At 43.4% G+C, this 20009-nt stretch overlaps 1 protein-coding gene across 6 annotated transcripts in view; it reads left to right on the top strand.

Moving 5' to 3' along the window:
* TSPAN4 (tetraspanin 4) overlaps window positions 1-20009 on the top strand; it is a 462762-nt gene that overhangs the window by 7921 nt on the left and 434832 nt on the right. Inside the window, exon 1 of one of the 6 annotated variants that reach the window (XM_064452450.1) lies at window positions 8696-8766. The exons of the other annotated variants lie outside the window; for them this stretch is intronic. The gene's annotated coding sequence lies outside the window, so the exon portion shown is untranslated. Of the gene's footprint in view, window positions 1-8695; window positions 8767-20009 lie in introns of those variants that run through there. 6 annotated transcript variants of the gene reach the window in all.

Genomic DNA, 20009 nt, shown 5'->3' on the forward strand with positions numbered 1-20009 from the left:
CAGAGGGTTGGGAAACTGTGGGGTATAGTAGCCTCAGGACTAGAAAGCTGAGGAAGGGTCTCCATCTTGCTGCGGAGAAGCCCTGAGGCCTGCACGCTGGTAAAACACAGTACGTTGGAGCTGGAACTGAGCTGTGGGGAGGTAGCTTGCAATGAGTTTTCCATCATCTCTTGGCTCTACCCAGCAGTTCTAGCACTCTTCAGCATGTGTATAGTACTTGGGAATGCTGCAACTTACAGGGTTAAATAGTTGTGAAGTTTTAATAAACTTGAGATTCAAGACCAACTTGACTTCTGAGTGTCCAGGTTGTTTTCAGTTCTGTTGCCTCTTTAAACTCGGGAAGTAACGGCACACGTGGCATTGTTACTCCTGCATTCCCAGTGTGCACAGCTAAATCGCAGTCACGTGCACATCAGGGAGCAGTCATTCAGGAATCTGTTCTGAAGGGCAGCAGTTCCTTTGATCTGATCTGATATGCTGCTGCTGCTTTGCTTGGTGGTGGTGTGAGGGAATAATAAAGTAAAGCCTTCAATCATATGACCTGATCAGGGAGGGTTGTCTGTAGTGATTGATAAGTCCTCTTGGAACAATAGGCTGCTTGAGCTGTGCCCAGGGACCGATGGGTTTGGTTGGGGCTTTGCATTCATTTTTGGCCTAAGTAAAAAGAACAGCAAGATCAAGGTTAAGGTTTTGTTTGCAGCTTGCCTTCAAATCCCTGCTTGATCTAAAATGGTACTTAACTGTATATACCTCTGCTCTCCCCAAAGCTATTTGGAGAACACTTTTCCCATCTTGTTTAGGATATGCTGAGTATTTTGAGGACCCCCAGATTTTTTTGATTCCTTAAATTGGCTCTCTCCCAGGTATGCATAGAACAAAGACATCTTTCCACCTTTTTCCCTTGCACCCTCTGGTCTGATGAGCAGCATGCTGAGCGAATGGACGTGGGTTCTCTTCCCTGGCACATCCCCATAGCCATGGCCTTTTCCCTGCAGGCCTCTTGTATGACCTTGTCAAGCTGCTTCACTTCTTGTCTTGATTTATAATATTTGCCATTCTCCGTAGAGAAGCTAAAAAGCTTAATATTAAGAAAGTGCTTGTATTCTGTGAAAGATAGCTTTTCTGTTTGTATTGAGAAACCTCTGAAGATGAATGTGTGTTGATTCTGCTTAGCTCTGTAATAACTGAATTGCGCAGTGGTTTATCTGGAATGTGGGTTAATGTTAGCCATGTACAGTGTTACATGAAGGATGCCACCTGTCTGCATCTGGGCCAGAGGTATGTTTGGATGTATTTGCATTTTTGCAAAGGAGACACATTTTTCTGCTTCTCTATTGAGCTACAGCCCTGGTGTGTGGGGTCAGTTTAAAGCACAGATGCTTTACCTTCTCAGAATGCATGCTGAACGAATACACTTTCCCTTCTATCCCGCAGGGCAAAAAGGTATGTGGGTGAAAATGGCTTTCCCCCCAGCACATGTGCAGCCACTTTATGGATCGAGGAAGGGTTCGTGGAGCACAGAAGAGCTATTGCTACTGTAGAGAAGAGCCAGTTGAATGCCCTCTTTCAAGCATTCCTAGCTTCAGCCACAGTGGTAGTGGGCTAGGGCTGTGCTGCAGTGGCTCTGCCTGCACTGCTATTTGGGCATTCTGCCTTTGTCAGGGTGAATCAGGACATCTGGAGGAAAGGGACCATGGGATGACTAGGAGTTTTCTGCCACACATGCAAGAAAATTTTTTACTTGGAGAATGGGTAATAGAATGCCTTTATTCCAGAAAGCAAGAACTGCCCAGAAGATCCTTCTCCCCTGCTGGAGGTGAGGACACAGAAAGCTATGCTTAGAAGTAGAGGAGGAGATTTCTTCATCTAGATGCAGTGGTAGGCTTGAGAAGCATTTGTTTTCTGGAAGTTGTCTCTGATCTCTTACTGTTCTGTTGGGGTTTTTTGCTTCTTTACTCTCTCTGTCAGTAAATGACCATTTCATTTTGGCAGTGCCCTACTGTTTAAATTATGGTTATGGCCAGTTTATTGTGGACCTGTTTAGCATCAGTTTTATTGCTTGCCTGTATTCCTACTTGGCTGCAGGATTGTCATTGCAGTGCCTTTTGAGTATCCTCTTTCCTGTCAACTGGCCTGACTCCTAGGGCTTGAGAAACTGTTCGGGGATTCCTCTGGGAGCCTAAGGGAGTTATTGGAAAGAAGTCAAATTCTCATAAGTTCCTGAGAAAGCTGTCATAAGCCTTGTGGCTGCTGGGTTATTGCCAAGTCCTTTATTCATGGGACCCATGATGAGCCATTGCTAGACAATAATGGTTTCAGGTTCCTTTGTACTGTATTATGAAAGGAGAACCAGTTCTGGGGCATTGTTTCAGCCAACGTAAGAACACACAAGATTCTCTGCATCAAAGCATTTACAGTTTAATAAACCTTGTTTTCTGGCTTTTTTTTTTCCTGCTTTCCCCTGGTATGGTATTTTCTTAGTGCATGTATGACTATATACAGGTACACACACACAGAGGTGTATGTATTAACCCTGCCTTTGCCTGTTGGAGACTAGTTCTGTTGGGCAGGCTTTTCTATGAGTTGCAGAGTTGGCTCTGACCCTGCATATCCACCCCACATCCTCAAGGCATTTGTCCCCTTATCTGCCTCTGCAGCGAAAGGGGTGAAAGTCAGAACTAGCTTATTTGCCCCATGGAGTTTCCTTTTTCTGCTGTTGGCTCATGGCTTTGTCCTGCTTCATGGGGGACAGTGTTTGGTACAACTGAATTTTGAGTAGCTAGTGCCGAAGTTTGTTTCCCATGGGAGAGGGGTACTCCACCCGCACAGCTTTCATTCTGTGGATGTGTGTCTTGGTGCAATCTTATTGTGTTTTTAGTTTAGTCCAGTTGCCCTACACTCTAACCACTTAGGGAAAAAATGGGTGGATTAAAAAGTTATCCAGAATAGAATTGAAATGTCGAGACCATGCATTCAAAGTAATTTCAAATACTTAAATTTAAAATGAAATGTGTTGGTGCATTGAAGTTTTTTGATACATCTCTCTGTTCGGGACTAAGCTGGGATGAAATCCAAACCAAACCATGCGAGATCCCTGGAGGGAAAAGTGCAATGCAAATTGGAGGTAGAAAAGTCAGTCTGAACTTTGGTTTGGCTTTGTCTTTCAGCCTCTGAATGTGTGCCTGCTATGGATGAACAGCAGTAGGACAAATATTTAGGTGCTGCTGTACAGCCTGTGGAAGCTTTTATTCAGTGGCATGCATTACAGATTTCATACCAGATATCAAAAATTGTGTTTCTGTCACAACCCACACCACTTAATTTCAGCACAATGATCTGCCAGCCCTGAAACGTGTCTGCATTTGCTCCAGAGAGCTTGCTCAGATGCAGGGCTTGGATCTATTTCTCTTTTCTTGGCTCGCCTTCTGCAGATATACTAATAGTAATAATAAAACCCCCCAGAAAAATCCTCTCTAAAATGTTGCTATTGCAGCTGATACATTGATGATTTTAGCAGTTATTTATTTGTGCTTGGTGGGTTCTTTGTTGCTGTTTGGTGGGGTTTTTTTCTTCTCATCTTGATTTGAAGTATATGAAGATTTATGTATGATAGCGCTACAGTAGAGCTAAGCGCTTGGTCAGCTGCATGGGTATTGACAAACAAGTCAGGGAATGTGTTTCTGAGCCTTACACCCCAGTTCTTCCAAAACTGTGGGACTGACTGAAAGCTGGAAGTGTTGAGGAAAAAGAAGCTTTTCTAAAATCTGATATGCCAAGCCGCCTTAGTGTTTAAGTCTGAAGGGTCAGAGTGGACACAACGAACTTGAGGGACTGGGGAGGGAAAAAGTCACAGAGGATGTAAAAAGTGAGGCTGGTATTTAGCACCTGTAAGTGCATGTGTGTGCAGATGATGAGAGCAGAGTGTGACTGTTAGGAGTTTCTAGATTTCCTGTGGAGCAGTTTGCATTGCTACAGATGGACCAAGTTGCTGCTCACTAGTCTGGCCTTGATTTGTAATAGCTGTCTATGAGCCTTAATGTCAGCAAGGATCACTGGAGTTCAATGGATCTGGTACTGTTTACCCAGCAGTTAGCCTGCAGTTTGTGCTGAGTGCCATGGGCTGGCCTGGGTGTAACAAGGAGGAGATGATGTCAACAGGGTGGGAAAATCCTCTTGTGGCTTCATAGGGCAGACTTCTGTGGAAATACGAGGGAATGGGGAGTTGAAAGTCATGAAGGCAATCAAAACAGGGTATTGCTTTGTAGGTGCACATGGATGATGGGGACTGAAGGTTGAAGATTCTGACTGTAGATGTTTCAGTTTATCTTCAGAAATCAAAGGCCTCTCTTTGAAGGTTTCCTTCTAAGACAGGCTGCACGTAATGTGCACACTGTATTATGACTGTGTAACGTACACATGTAAAATTGCCTTTCACAGTGTCCTGCTACTGCAGAGTGGATCAGACTGGCTCTCTGTCTCTGCTTATGCCAACGAAAATAAATTGTCCCATCATAACTTGTGAGGAAAGCAGTGTTCCGTAATCCTGTGTGTAAGGCCACCAGCCAACAGTGTTGAAAACAAAGCCAGCCCTTCCTGTGGTGTTGGATGCTGCTTCTAGGCAGGTTGGAGAGCCAGCTGGGCAGGGAGGCAGTGAAGCTGTCACTTCTGCAACTTTCTTACTCATGGTGGCTCTTCTCTGAACTGTGGACAATGTGTCTTTCTTGCCTCTCTTCTTGCTTCCCCACCCCCAATAACTTGAGACAGCCCTTTCGCTTCTGTCAGTGAAGATGCTGTTTTCTTTTGCAGCTCACAGAACAGGAGAAGAGGCATTGCACATATGGTATTTTGTTCCAGAGACTTTTTACACCCTCCCATTTCATTTCAGATCTGTTTTTTCTTTTTTTTTTTAAAGCTTTGCAGAGCAAAAGATGAGGCTCTAATGACGCAGGAGGAGGGAGGGAAAAGGAACCTTCCCTCTTAATTTTTTGCTGCTTATATGTGACACTGACGAAGTAGAACATGGTGTGAATGTCAGTGTCTCTGTACGCACAGTGGTGCGGAGCAAGTGTCACAAATGTGAGTCATATGGGGCATAGCTGAAAGGAGTTTGCATGGGCAGAGCTGAAAGAGAGAGGCAAATACTGGAAGCTGGAGCTCTAAGCAGCTGGGAGAAGGGGGCTGCTGCTGAACTAGTTCTGTCCCCTACCTGTTTCTTCTTATTTTATTTTTTTGCCAATTCTGACAGCAGAGCACAAGAGCAGATAGAGTGTGATTTAAGGGGGCTAGCAGGATCCCGTATGCTGCCCTCTGCTTGCGAGAAGACCTCAAGCCTGCCAAGCTTGTTTGTACTCTCTGATTTCACACTAGTCATGTGCTGTTCTCAGTGATAAGCCTTGCCTGCTTACTATTTTCTCAGGTTTATTCAGCTGCTCGCTCTGTGAGTTTTTCTGCAATACTTGGGATGTTTCCTTCGCTTCCTCTCTGCATTCAGTATGTGTATTAGGGTTGGGGTTGTTACAACAGGAAATCTCATACTGTTTTTTGTCGTATGCCATGATAAGCTTGTATTTTGAGAACACCTACCGGTTATCAGTAATGTTCACCTGTAAGTCAAACCTCTGCTAAAAGATCGCTTATTTTATGGGATGTGAGAAGTGAGGCAGAAAGTGAGGTGCCCAGCAAGTCAGTGAAAGGAACTATGGCTCAAATCCAGGTTGTGCTGCCATATTGCGTCCACTTGGCTAGCCTGTGTCCTGCCTGATGCCTTTGTTGTTTCCCCTGAGCATCTGAGTTGACAGTTGGTTGAACACAAGTGAGTCACCGTAGTGTTTCTGGGTTACTGGTGCTGCTGCGTTTCTGAGCTTTCTGTCAGGGAATGAAACTATTCTTAAGTCTCTTATGGTAGAATGATCACAGCAAGGTCACCCATTCATGACCTTGACCTATTAAATTTCCCTGATGCTTGTCCCTTGCTACAATATAGTTGCTATTTCCAAAAAGCACTGTTTCCTTAGAAAAATGACAGTTCAGTTCTAGAAGAAACAGTTGCCTTTGCTGGAACTTGGCTGAAGGTTGCATTTGTCTTTGCATGTGGTATGGGTTGTAAACAAAGTTTGCCCTGCTGTTTTCCAGGAGGAGCCACAAAGAAGCTTAAAACACGCATTTCTCTGTCTCTGGAGATTACTGTGCTTTCGTCATTTACTTTCATCTGAATTGAGCACTGCTACTCAGATTTAACAATAGTGCAGGCCAAGTAAGGGAGCATAATATTAATCCTGTTTGGTTGGCCCTGTGTAAACCATCTGTTTCTAATACACTTTGGCTTGGATTCATGCCACTTAACTGACAGGTCTAAATTAAGAGGTGGAGAGATGCTTGTGTCTAGGTGATGACTTCTGTCCTAGTGGGAGATGTCCATCTCTCTCCAGTGACCTCAGAGGAAGCTATCATGATCCACCTAACTTGGGTATTTCATGAGTGCATAAAGCTGGGTCAGATGGAGTTGAGCCAAGTGTTGGAGAGCCCATTGTTCATGCCACCTTTTGCAGCTTTGCTGCCACTTGGGTTAAAGGAAACTCTGCTTATACTTTTGTAGAGCTGCTAAAAGCTTGTTTCAAGTTGAATCTGTTTTCCTTCTCTCTTTTTCTAGTATAGAGTTTGGTCCTATGCTGCTAGTAATGTGGAAGGTGATGCTTCACTTTTGTTTTGTACATGTATCTTGGCTAGTTGTTTTGGGTCATTAAGTCTCCTTTAAGCCAGGAAGCGTAGCTGCTGCTGGCAACGGTGGCAGCTCAACAAGGAGCATTTAGCTGCTGTTTGACCTTTGGTGTGGCACTGCACTTGCCCCTATCTCAGACTGCAGGTAATGGTTACCCCCACTCAGCCAGAGACCTCAAATAAGACAAAGTCTTGCTTGCAGGGACTTCCTCAGGAATGGCAGAGCACTGGAAGGGCCAGAGGATGTCGTTAACATCCAGATGCAAGATAAAGCTTGGTGTGAAATCTTGCAGGTTCCTCTTTTCTCTGAACTTGCGTGCCATTTGTCACTCATTCAGAATCAGGTCTCTCTCCTAGACCTCCCAATCAATTCCCACCCCCAGTCTAAGAGCTGGAAGTGAGCAGAGAAGTATCATGGCAATCTGAGATTATAGTAAATAAATGAACTGGGAGGATGCCTCCCTAACCTTCCTGTTGATTATACGTGCTTGTGATGTACTATTCAACCACTGGGTGTCTCTGGGCTCTGCAGAGCTTCAGGCAACATTTAGTCCCTAGAAAGCTGGCACTCTGGTTATGCTTGGTTTACGCTGCAGTTTGTGGCTGCGGTTTTGTTCTTGTTTTGAAGGGCATTGTGTTCACTTCTCGGCTCACTGGTCAGAATGTGGCTTCCCCACACTTGAAAATGGAGTGGGGTGGCACTGTGTGGTAAGGCCGCACTATGGGTTGCAAGTAGTACCTGCCTTGTCCTGTTCAAAGGGCAGCAAATTCCCCAGCCTGATTTTGCTTTATTGTTGTTTTTGAATACCATACCTCTCTTATTGCACTGGGCTGTGCAGAAGGTCTAAGGGAAGAGAACATTAGCACAGCAGCTTTGCTACCTTCCCCTAACTGATCGGCTTTTTTTCTTCTCCCCTTGGCTGTGACAAGCTTACTCTTGCATGCACACTCAAGTAGATAATTAATCTGTCTCTCAACAGGGCTCTGCTAGCCACAGTATTTTCTTCAATTCCATGGAGAGTGCTACTTTTTCATTATGATGCTGGAAGGGTAAAAGGCAGCCTATTCTTTACTTTAAAAACACTGTGATAGAAGGTAAAGCTTTTATTAAACATGCCTGGCTGAATTTATACACTTAAATATCTGAACTGTGGCTAATATCTTTTGAAAGAGGAGGAAAGAACTCAGCTGTAATAGCCAGCATTTTGTGTTTGGATGGTTAATCAGTAGTATTTTTAGTAGCTAATCAATAATATAGAAAAATAATTGAACCAATTCCTTCAAAGATTTAGGCCAGAAAAAAACCACAATATGAATGTCTATTGCTGTAAGGTGGTTCTCGCCTTCTTTCCATCTTACAACCATTTAGAATGGTTGACATATCAGTGGTTGGCAGGTGAAGGTATCCATGTTGCAGCTTTCTTTGTTGTTATTAACTTATCTGATGGAAGATTTGCAGCATAATAGCTGATGAAACAGCTGACTTGTACCAGGAGCTCTTTCCTGCTGACTTGCCTCTGAGTGGATACCTGGTATGCTGAATGGTGTTTTGTTAAATAGGTAAACTCACCAGCAGCTGGACAAATTGTTTGGTCCTGTCACTTGCTTAAGTCTGGAGAAATGGAACTCCTGTGCACCTTTGCGGTGCATAAATGGTGAGATAGGATTTTGCTGGAGTCAAGCTGGGATTTGGGGCTACTACCTGAGGTGGTATTGGTAAGTTTTGGGGGTGGTGAGGATATTACTCAGTGCTTGCCTGAGGAATGTCTAGTGGAACAAGCCCTGGACCTGGGATACCTTATTGTGGCCTTCCAGTACTTAAAGGGGGACTATAGGAAAGATGTGGGCAACAGCTTTAGCAAGGCCTGTTGTGACAGGATGAGGGGTAATGGTTTTAAACTAAAGGAGGGTAGATTTTTTTTTTTTTTTTACTGTGAGGGTGGTGAAACACAGGAACAGGTTGCCCGGAGAGGTGGTAGAAGGGTTACGCTGCTGAATGTTCATGTCACCGCTGTGTCTCAAATAAAGGCCTGATTTGACTGTTGGAAGGTACAATACAAACTTTTTGTTTTGGTAGTTTAAAATATCACATCCTGACAAAGAATGTTTATCACAACAGCAAAACATTCCTTGTATTACCTGCTAAACCTGTGGTATTGGAGTAGGAGCTGAACTAAACAGGTTTGCATGGTTGTAATGTGGATAAGTAGCCACTGCTGAGGGGGTGAAGGAAAGGGGAACTAGGAAGGAATTTTCAAAGTACAGAAAATAAAGGTCCTGTATCATTTATTGTCCTGTAATCTGGGTCCCTATTAAACAAAGTACTGAAAAATCCCTATTCAGCTAAGTATTCAGAGGTGTATTTCCAAAGGGTTTCAAGTTTATGAAGGCACAGAGAGCAGCACTTCAACGGGCTTTCAAAAAGTGTGATAGTTGCCCTGTACCTACAGAGTCCATGGAGAATTTCCTCCTAGGTCCTTGCTAGTCTCTTTCCTTGAATACCTTGACCCTGAGACCTGTCTTGCATAGGTCTGGCTTAGCCAAGGCAGAGCAGCACATGTCAAAGTATTCCTCTGAACTGAGGCCTTTATGATACAACTGATGAAAAAAACAATGATGGGAAATGGTGACCAGAACAGGGTTGTTAGGAGGCCCAAATGACTGTGTAAGCATGCAGATAAATAAGGATGGCCGCTGTGCTAGCAGCCCAAGCCCACTGCTCTCTGGTGGCAAGAACGCCCATGTGCTCATCAGCTCAGGAGTTTGCACTAGGCTGGTGGAGGCACACCCATGAAGCTGCTTTACTTTGTGCAGACGTTCGCATGAAATACACTGTAGAGATTTGAAGGTGTTAGAGCGATTAACTAAACGGGAACTTGGATGACAAAATGATCCTGTTACGCTGCTTAGGCTTGGCAGAAGGAGAGGTGTTGGGGTGCTGCTGCAGTGCGTTTCAGAGCTGTGGGAGTTTGTGACAGAGCGGAGCAGGTGTGAATGCTCCAGATCATGACTAAGTGATGTCTTGGCTGATGAAGAGTGCTGTTCTATTCCCTTCCCTTCAGTGTTTTCTTCCAAATCTAATTTGCCTCAATTATATATTTTTCTCTTATTTACAGTTACTGATGGCTTGCAGCTTTGTATCGGCCTGTTCCTGTTGCAGGCATGAAGAAGAGGGAATTAGTTTTTGCTCTCCTGCTTATTTGAGACCCTGCAGCATTAAGGCACTGCACAAGGAAAGAGAGCTCCTGTCCTTGGGACCATGCCCTCTGAATGGAAGATGGGCAGAGAGTCTCTGGCATACCTGGAGCTGGGAATGGAGCCCAGGTCTCCTGAGCACTTAGTCCAGCCTCCCAGCTACTGATGGGTACCCAGGCTTGTGTGGCACTCTTTGCTGGCCTGCTGATTTTTGATCTTTGGTGTGTTACATATTTTAGCAGCTGTCCTCTGGAAATAGCTGCTCTGTTGTGGCTATTCAGCTGGAGAATTTTTGAACTTGGGTGTGCAGTTAAATGGAATGAAAATAAGTGAGATCCCAGGTTCCTAGTAGAAACTTGGATTCTCTTCCTTGTGCTTGTAGGTGTCTGTGGATTGACATGAAGTCTGGAGGAGGAGGGTTTAGAAATGCCTTGCCTAGGTTTCCAAAATTGCCCCAGGCTGCAGAATTGATTGTTTTAAAAAAATGTATTTCAGTATTGAATTCCCATACAGAGGGGCTATTAATGCAGCTGATATCTATTTTCTGTATGCCATTTAATAGTTAGGGAAAACCAGAAAAGTGTAGGGTGGTTTCTTAATCTATGTAGGTTTGCTGACTGCTTCTCAAGGCACTGGGTCAGGGCATTTTGAAACAACTAGCCCAAGTAATTGAGAATAGATGCTCCTTCGTTATGTTTACAATTGGTATTTTCCACTGCCTCTCAAAGGTACATGTGTATCCATAGATAGGACATAAGCTTGACTTCTGGATAAATAGAACTAATTAGATGAGGCTTTTCAGTCATTCTTATTTTCCTCATCAAGAAAAATGTACATAAAACCAACCACTTGCTTTTTCGAGGCATTTAGATTTTTGAAGGTGGGTGTTCTTATTCAAGTGTGTAACTTAAGAAGCACTCCATGTTCTAGATCTAGCTGTTGGATAAAGTTTGTCCAGTAGACAGTGAGGACTCCTGAAGACCTGACCTTTGAGCATGGAAATAAGTATGTGATTTTTGGTTAACTGTATAACACCCAGTGCTGTACATGTGAGCACAAACACTGACCCCCATATATATAAACATATAAAATAATTTTTCCTGCTAAACTTACTTTCTTAACTATCAAAAGCTTATGTTAATGTTCATCTTTTGTTGAGTCAGAATGCACACAGAAAACACTAGCGTTAGCTTTAAAGGAAATTCTGCCAAAAAGGGGTTTAAAGAACCCAAGCAATATATCTGATTGAAGGACTGGGCGTTGTATTTTAGCATATACATCTTCGTGCTCGCTGAAGTGTTCCCTAATGCTGCAAGTAAAACACTGGACTGGTGGCCAAAGATTTATCTTTATTCAGCCTGACTTCCCCTTAATGCGCCTGCTTATTTCTAAACTGATTGTGTCCCTTTAATTTGTTTCAAAAACAAGTACCTCTGTATCTTAACAATTAAAATAATTCAGATGCCATTGAGGTAGAACAATTAAAAAGTACTACTTGGTATAAATTCTTTCAGTCACTTCTAAAGAAGCATTTGGAAGAGATACCAAGCTTTTTATGTTTTGGGGGTCTTGAACAAATGCCTAAGTTCTGGGATTTAGGACAAGATTTCCTTGGGTTTAAGTTAGCCCGCTGTTGTGGTTTAGTCCCAACCAGCAACTAAGCCCCACACAGCCACTCCCTCCCTCCTCCCAGGTGGAACGGGGGAGAGAATCAATAAGGTAAAAGCAAGAAAACTTGTGGGTTAACATAAAAGCAGTTTAACAGGTAAGGCAAAAGCTCTGCACACGAGCAAAGCAAAACAAGGAATTCATTCACTCCTTCCCATCATCAGGCAGGTGTTCAGCCATCTCCAGGAAAGCAGGGCTCCATCACATGTAATGGTTACTTGGGAAGGCAAACGCCATCGCTCCAAATGTGTTCCCCCCTTCCTTCTTCTTCCCCCAGCTTAATATACTGAGCATGATGTCATACAGTATGGAATATCCCTTTGGCTGGTTGGGGTAAGCTGTCCCAGCCGTGTCCCTTCCCATCTTCTTGTGCACACCCAGCGCACTCGCTGGTGGGGTGGGGTGAGAGGCAGAAAAGCCCTGCCCAGCAGTAACTAAAACATCCTTATATTATCAACACTGCTTCCAGCACAAATCCAAAGCACAGCCACATACCAGCTATTGTGAAGAAAACTAACTCTATTCCAGCCAAAACCATCACACCCACATCACTTTCTGCAGAGCATCTTGCATCTTCCAAGTGTGTAGTCCTGGCCCTTTGCAACAAATGCAGTGTGAACCAGACCGTGGGCTTCTGTGTGTGCACTGATGTTGGACAGGTAACTTGCATTAGGAGTGCATTTTTTAAAGCTAATTCTCCTGACTGTCCCACCTTACTGTACTTAATTTGAATAATGGAGTAGCTTCAGAGTGTCTACTTGATTCCTTTTTGGATAAAACTAAAATTGAAGCTGTGTTCTAGGAGCACATATGATGCTCATAATCTAGTCCAAAGTACCCCATCCCAAAGTGGTAATGATTGTGTGTGATGGGGGCCTTTGGGAACAGCTTATTTACTTTACACGTTTGTTCCTTTTGTGCTGCATTTAGACAGCTTGCATCTGTTTCTGGTTGATGGGAATAACTTGGGTAAGGCTAGTTGTGCTCATCTGGGCTGTGTGAGTGAAGGGCTAGATGAGGGGAAAGAAAGCACTGTGAACAAGCAGTGTGTAGAGCAAGAGTGGAAGACATTCTGCTTATACATACTTAAAAACCAAGGAAGGATGGGGATATGAAGGCTGGGTACAGCCTTGGCTGCAGTGACCGTGCGATGGAGCTCAGGATCTGGAGTGGAAGCAGCAGGATAGCAATCCTGGACTTGAAGTGCCAGTAAACCCTCCCTGGAGCAAAGCAGGGGTTTGGTTTTATATATTGAGCACACAGAGGACATTATACCAAAAACTAAATTGGCAAAATGGTTAACCTACTGGAATATATTCCTTCTTTTTAATATGTTCGTATTTGTGTGTAGTTTGTAATTTTCTTGGGAACACTGGTCTTTTACTACTTTCTGCAAGAAAAACCTGTTAAGGTTTAGGACAAAAGATGTGCCTTATTGGGGTCAGATGCATGTGAAAGAGGGTACAGACTCTGGCTGTTGCTAGGTTACACTTATGTGCTCACATAGAAAAAGAAATCCTTATATGTTGGTAGTGTCATGATAGGTCAAAATATTTCTCTTGCTGCATGATGTCAGTCACTGCTATTGTGTAATGAGTAGATCCTATGGTTAATTTTTAATGTGATTGGCATTAGTTGAACTCACCTCTGAGTCAAATATATGCAAATCTTTGTTGGTTCACACACTGGAAGCGAATAATGCATTTTTCTTGGAATTTGCATTTCTTACGAACTAAATAGGAATAGCTGCAATTCTGAATAAAGCAGATCTATTTTTATTAAAAGATATGTAAATTGGATGTCTTGTTCAAAACTTTTGAAATATGCTGTAAAGAACACATGTCATTCTCTGTCCTAGCATCAGTATGAATCAGCATAGGAATCCTGGTTTTAATCATATGCCTGTATGACTACTATTTGCATTCTATTTGGGAATTCAGAATAAGGTAAGGGCCAGCTTGCATCCTTTACCCCTGGCGAGAAGATGCAACAGTGCATAGAAAGCAAAAAGTCTTAGCCTTGTCTCTGAATATTCTTTCATCACATGCCCGTGTCCTTGAAAGTCTGTTCTGTGTTATCGCTGGAAGTCTTGCTAGAGGTTACTTTAACATTTAGGATCTTGAAGAGTAGCTGAGCAGTCCTGCTCCCCCAACTGAAATGAGCTGCTGTTCTCTCAGTACAAGTCTTTCTTGTACTACTCTGTGAGGATAACTTATGTCTTCCAGACATAATTCCTCTTCATTGTCCATGTGTCTGTCCTGGGAGAAGGCTGTGATTTCTCTGTGCAGTCTTCTAGCTTTTTTAATTTTTGGTTTCAGCCCTGTGATGATGGTACTGTGCCAGTTATTGCATGTTTAAGCTAAAAGCTGCTTTAGGAAACAGCTATATAGCAGTTATGCTACTGATAAAACCATAGGTTTTACCTCCTCTGAGACTTCTGGGATTTTGTTCTCTTTATGGGCTTGATGTCTGTCTGGAATCACTTGTGCTGGGAGAGCAGTAATGCAGCAGGCACAAAACCATGAAGTAACATGGTTTGGTCTTACAAGGGGGTGGTTTGACTTTACCATAGGCTGCACATCTTTCACTTTCTTGCCGCTTCTAAATCAGGTGGTGTTTTTGTGCTCTTAGTAGTATTTGGATTTGAAATTCACCTGCTGCAAGGCTGAAGCTGGAAGTGAATCTCTTCAGAAACTGTCACGCCTCTCATTCTTGCTTAATATATCTAGTGAAATAGGAAATAAAACTCTGGCTAGGGAGCTGTGTATGCTGGGGCTCTTGAGCATCAAACTTCTACTCTTGCTTGTTGGATTCAGCTGAGCCTTGAGGTGACATCTAGAAGATACTTCTTAAAGCCTTTCAGTTAAGAAGTACAGTACTGCTGTGTTTGCCAATGAAGGCTCTGAGGGAGGTAATGAAGGACTGTTAGATGCCTTGAGTGCTCTGTGGCAAAATAGCAATGCCTCATGTGCTTGAAGAACAGGTAACCTAGAAGATCAAGTCTTTGCTGCCTCTGAATGTTTAAGGAGGACAATGAGCAGGGAATACCTTAGCACTTCACCATCATGAAGGAAAAATTCCAGTTGTTTCCCAGTCTCTTTTGAGGGTGATTGTTTCGAGCTTTTGCTTTTAAAAAGCTAGCTAGAACACTTTAAGGATGTGATCTCTAAACTACAGATATTCTTTGTAAGTAAGAATTTTCATCTTTAATTCAGTTTTTTCTAATTGCCTCCTTTTGATTTGGGTGGAGGGAGAGTAAACTGACAGCTGTAGGAATTTGGATAGAAGTGACATTTCAAGTAAATTTTGCGTATGAGGATGGCTAACAGCTTTATCCTCATGCATTGCTTGAGAGATAATGGGACTGTCACAATGTTGATATCTACTGCCGTTTGTTTTCATTGTTTAATGTGCATGGTCACTGGAGCTCATAATTAGAAAATAAGTTCCTTTTAGGAATATGCCTTATAAAGCAGAACTCAAAATTAGTATTCATTATGAATGCCACTGTGTATATGACTCAAATGAATATGAGCACCTAGCTATTGTTTGCTTTTTTCCTTTGCAATCATTGCATTATTCCCCTTGTGGCCCTTAAATGTTGGCCTGATTTTCACTTCTGTAGATAATTGTCTAATGCAATTCTTTGGGAAGGAAAGCTAGCCACCAAATTAACTTTTCTCTCCAAAGTGTTCAGCTTCTTAAGCAGATCTATCTTTAAAGGTTTGGGTTCTCGCTGTAATGACTAAACCATTGGGGAATATTGCACATACAGAAGTGAAAACATTCACTTGCTTAGTTATTCTGATTAACCTCCTGTGTAAAGATGGATTTGGGAATGCAGCTTTAGTGGCTTTTGTCCATCCACTTTCTTTCAGCATGTTACAGTACTGATTTGTGCTTTGGTTAATGTTTGTGTAGGCTAGACCTGTTGGTAGTCTGACCTGTATGCGTATGTCTGTATGTCAGCTCACTGGTTTTGTGTGTGGATTTTGACTGCTGGAAATTCTCTTGGTACACACATTCAAATCTAATGTCTTTCCTGCAATTACTGTGTTGGCTTTTTTGATGAGGACCAAAGGTGTCCTGTGGGAAAAGTGTTGGCAGAGGAAGACTTTGGATGCTGGCAGCAGGGCTGTTTGTAGCCTGATTCCCCTAATTTCCATTTTGATGGCACAGTACCAGGCTTGTTCTAAGACTTTGCTGGTCAATTAACTTGTTCTTTTCTGTTCTTGAATTGGAAACTAATTGAGTACTTGTGAAGGGTGCCAGATTAAACTCTGTTTTTGCTTGGAGTGCCAGTGAAAATGCCTTTCCCTCCTATGTTTCCATAGGAAACTACACTTGAAAAATTGAGGTTACATCATTATGCTGTGTGTGAGGTTGTTGGGCACATGCAGACAGTCACCCGATGCTGATAATGTTTTACTCTGTCGGCCAATTTTAATCAAATTTGTCAGAAGGTGGAGGTCCCACCTTCTCATCCAAGCACCCTTCTTGTGTTTTTTAGCTCTGTGAAAGAGCTGGCTTCAGTGTACTGGTGCTAGCACAGGAAACTTAATAGGTAGGAGTATCCTTGCCTGTTTTGGACAGGAGGAACTCAGAGTTTGGCCTCTCCTTCAGACAGATCAGAGTCATGTTCTATGAATGTGTGGTGTGACTTTTTCCCCCTCCTCTTCTCCTTTTCAAAATTCAGTCCTGGCTGTGAGGAACAGGTCTGAAGCTGCGGTTACTTGAAGCTCTCAGGCAACATTTTTGTCAGCATTTTAACTTTATTTTCTTTCTGCTGTGGTAAAGATAAGCAATTTTAGACTGTGGTCTGGCATAAAAGAGGGGAAAACATTTTATCATTCAAACTCACACAAGGATCAGACTATGTGCCTTGATTGATGGAGTTTGTAAACTATTTTGGTGAGTGACAATGGGTGTTTTGCACTGCTTTGAATAAAGTTCTTCCTCATTGAGATAAAGAATGTTTTCTGATTTTCATGGATGTCAACCACCACTTCCTTTCTTGCAGACTACTGGCTGGTATGGCCATGGAACAACAGACAATACGTGTAGTCCAACACTGAGGCCGGAGCAGTGAGGCCAGTCAAACAGTTCGGGAATTGCAGGACCCATGTGATTCCTAATGTAGACAGGTCTGCTTCCTTGGAAGTGTCATGGGACACAGAGGAGTACAGACTCTAAGATGGGACTCTTTGTTATTTGTGCTTTGGCAGCGTGTTTTGTTTTGGTGTTTTGGGATGAGAAGAACCTGATAAACTGCAGGACATGTTGCTGTAGAATGGCGATACAGTCCCCCTGGAAAAGGAAATGCAGCCTTTTTAGGGGGCAGTGGGGTGTTGTAGCGTGCCTCCCCCCACCCCTGCATCACAGGGGAATGGTTAGAAAGGAAGGGAAGATTGTTAAAGCCTAATCTGATGGGTTTTCAAATAAAAATCTTGTACTCCATTAAATGTGCAATAGTTTATCATCTTTGCAGTATGTGGCATCCCATTTCTTGCCCTTCCCCCATCCCCTTACTTGCATACTTCAATCTTTTTTGCTAGGAAGTCCAGGCTGTTGGTTCTCCCCCTGCCCTATTTAAACAGCTTCCTTACCTAGATATTTTATTGCTATTAGTTTATGAAATGCTTGAAAAATGTCTAAAGTTCCTGTTTGCCTAGGATTAAATGAACAAGCTGGAACAAAGAGGATAAGTGCTGTCTTCCTGCTTTCTGAAGAGCACTGATATGTTTTGATATCTTGTCACTCCATCACCAATACATGAATTCTCCATCACTTGTCCAAAGAAACCCACTGAAATTTTTTGCCCTAATACGTTCCTTCAATTTCTGTGCTTCTCTTCCTTTGCCTTGTGAGAAAACAAGATCCTTTGTACAATTTTGTAACAGGAAAACGTGGGGGAACCTGAGAACTATGAGAGGAGGCAGGTGTTTGTTAGCTTTGGGGATATCTGTGTTGCTGCTGACTTGTGGATTTGCAGTTTGGCTTTAGAAGATTTTCCATGGGGGAAATGTATTTCCCCCCCAGTCAGGTTGTCCCATGCTAATGGCTGACTATTTCTTTACCAAGGCCCTTTTTTGTGGAATTTTCTTCTGAGGAAGATGCTAATTTTAACAAAACAGGAACACACAAACAGCTATGGAAGGGAGCAGGAGTGAGATGCAGTAAAGGAAGGAAGAGTGTCTGCTTTGGATAGCAGCGCTGGCTTGCACTGGGACCTGGGACCTGCCATGGCCATGTCTGAGTGGGATGTCTCTTTTGAGAGGGGATGATAAAAGGGATCTGGGCTCCAGTAACAGTAGCAGCGCTCTAGTGCTAGCTATGGTCCCTTTCCTCTAGGATTGACTACAGGGAGCTCCAAGCGAGGGTGCATTCTCCTACTCTTGAGCTTTGAGATTTATTTCCTTGACACCCACAGGCAAAGATAATGCTTGCTTTTTTTTCCTTTTTAAAGAAGGAGAGCAAGAAGCATAAGTTGCTGTGGAGGTATTGCAATATGACTTTGAGAAAGAAGGTGCCAAGGGAGTATGTAGTACCTCTCCCCCACCCCCCTTCTGTCTTCTCTGTTTCAGAGGTGATGCTTCCTGGTCTGCCTGCTGGATAGCTGGTATGGGATGGAGCAGGAGTAGAATAGAGCAGGTTCTGTGGAATTACTGGCAGCTGGTGTCAAGCACAGCAAGCAAGCAGTGATGCAGGAACAACCCTTCTGTCCTCCCATGCATTTCTCTTGACTATTACAATGCTAATGCTGCTTGTTCCTAATTCATGCGGTCTTCTATCAGGCAATACATGACATGACAAATGAAGCAGTAGGAATTTTCTTCAGCAGTGTTTATTTTAGTGACTAACATGCCCTTACAAACTCGTTAACTTGCTTGCAGATCATGCTCTCTAACTGCATTGGGTAAGTCTGTAGTCATACAAAGTTGCATGCTATCCTGATTTAATTGAGCAAAACTCAGTGGAGTAAGCAGGACTGCCATGGTGTAACCGAGGAGAGCCTGGTCCTCTCATATCTGATGGTAGGTCTACTTTGGGCAATCATGACTGTACTGAGGACAGAGAGCAGCAGCAGACTGGCTGTTTTTACTACAAGTGTTGTACTACTAGTTTTCTGGTTATTCCCTGAGGCAGACAGGATGTTGCATGTGCACTCTGACCGCTCGTTCTTCATAGGCAACTGGCCCCGTGTCAATTGTTAATGGATGTGGTAAAAGTTTAGAGTAAGAAGAATCTGATAGTTGATGTATGAAAAGTTGTCCCTAGGAAGGTAGAACTGAACTCCCAAGTTGAGTGTATGTGCTCTATGCCTGACTTATCACTAATACAACAGGCATAATAATGGAACTGTAAAGGTATTTCAGTGGAGTAGTTAGGATATGAAGCAGGAGCTGATGAACTCTAAATAAAGCATTTTGATCCATTAGAGCCTTTGCTTTCACTGGAAACATTAAGTTCTTTGCTGGATTGGGGTAATACCCTCTAAATAACCTGGCTGATAGAACAAAGGAAGGGAACTTCAGGGAAGTAAGTGATCAGCAGAAATAGAATTTTTTTCTCCCCAGTTTGCTTCTGAGGTTAAAATAACATCACCAGATGTAAAATAGCAGATATGTTCAGGACTTGAATTTACTTTGTAAATTACCATTTACATCAGAGGCAGAGGGAGGCAGAAAGACCCCTGTGCTCTGCCAAATGGGCAGGAATTTTAAATTCTCTTCAGTTTCTCACTTCTGAGAAACTGAATCAAAAATACCTGTTGCTTGCGTAAGTATTTCTGGCTCATCTACTTGAAGATACTTTCCCAAAGGAAGGGTAGCATTCATAGTAATCTTCATTAGATGGTGTACATAGTTTTTATCTACAATTGAAATTTTATAAACGTGAAGCAGAACAACTTTACAAAGTGTGCTGGTTTTGGCTGAGAAGGGGTTAATTCTCCTCACTGTGGGGGTCAGCTACCTTTCCAGCTTCCCGCGCTCTGCCGCGTGGCGCGGGGGGCTGGGAGGGGCAGGGCCATGGTGGGGGCGGCTGACCCCGACTGGCCAATGGCAGGTTCATTCCATACCATGTGACACCATGACCAGTATATTGAGGTGGGGGCAGCTGCAGCGCCAGCGCGGAGGCGGCGCGGCGTCGGGTCGGCGGGCGGCGCGCGGCTGCGGCGCGGGCAGTTTGTTCCGGCGGTTCGTTCCCCCTCTCCCCTCCCTTCCCCCCCCCCCCCCCGGGGCTTTGCGCCTCTCGTTGTTCTCCTTTACATTGCATTTCTACTGTTGTTTTCTTTTAATTTTAATTATTAAACTGTTCTTATCCCAACCCACGAGCGTTACCCTTCTGATTCTCTCCCCCATCTACCGGTGGGGCAGTGAGCGAGCGGCTGTGTGGGGCTGAGCTGCCGCTAAACCACGACAGTCTTT

The sequence above is a fragment of the Phalacrocorax carbo genome, chromosome 5 (genome assembly GCF_963921805.1).
Source record: "Phalacrocorax carbo chromosome 5, bPhaCar2.1, whole genome shotgun sequence".
Lineage (NCBI taxonomy): Eukaryota > Metazoa > Chordata > Aves > Suliformes > Phalacrocoracidae > Phalacrocorax > Phalacrocorax carbo.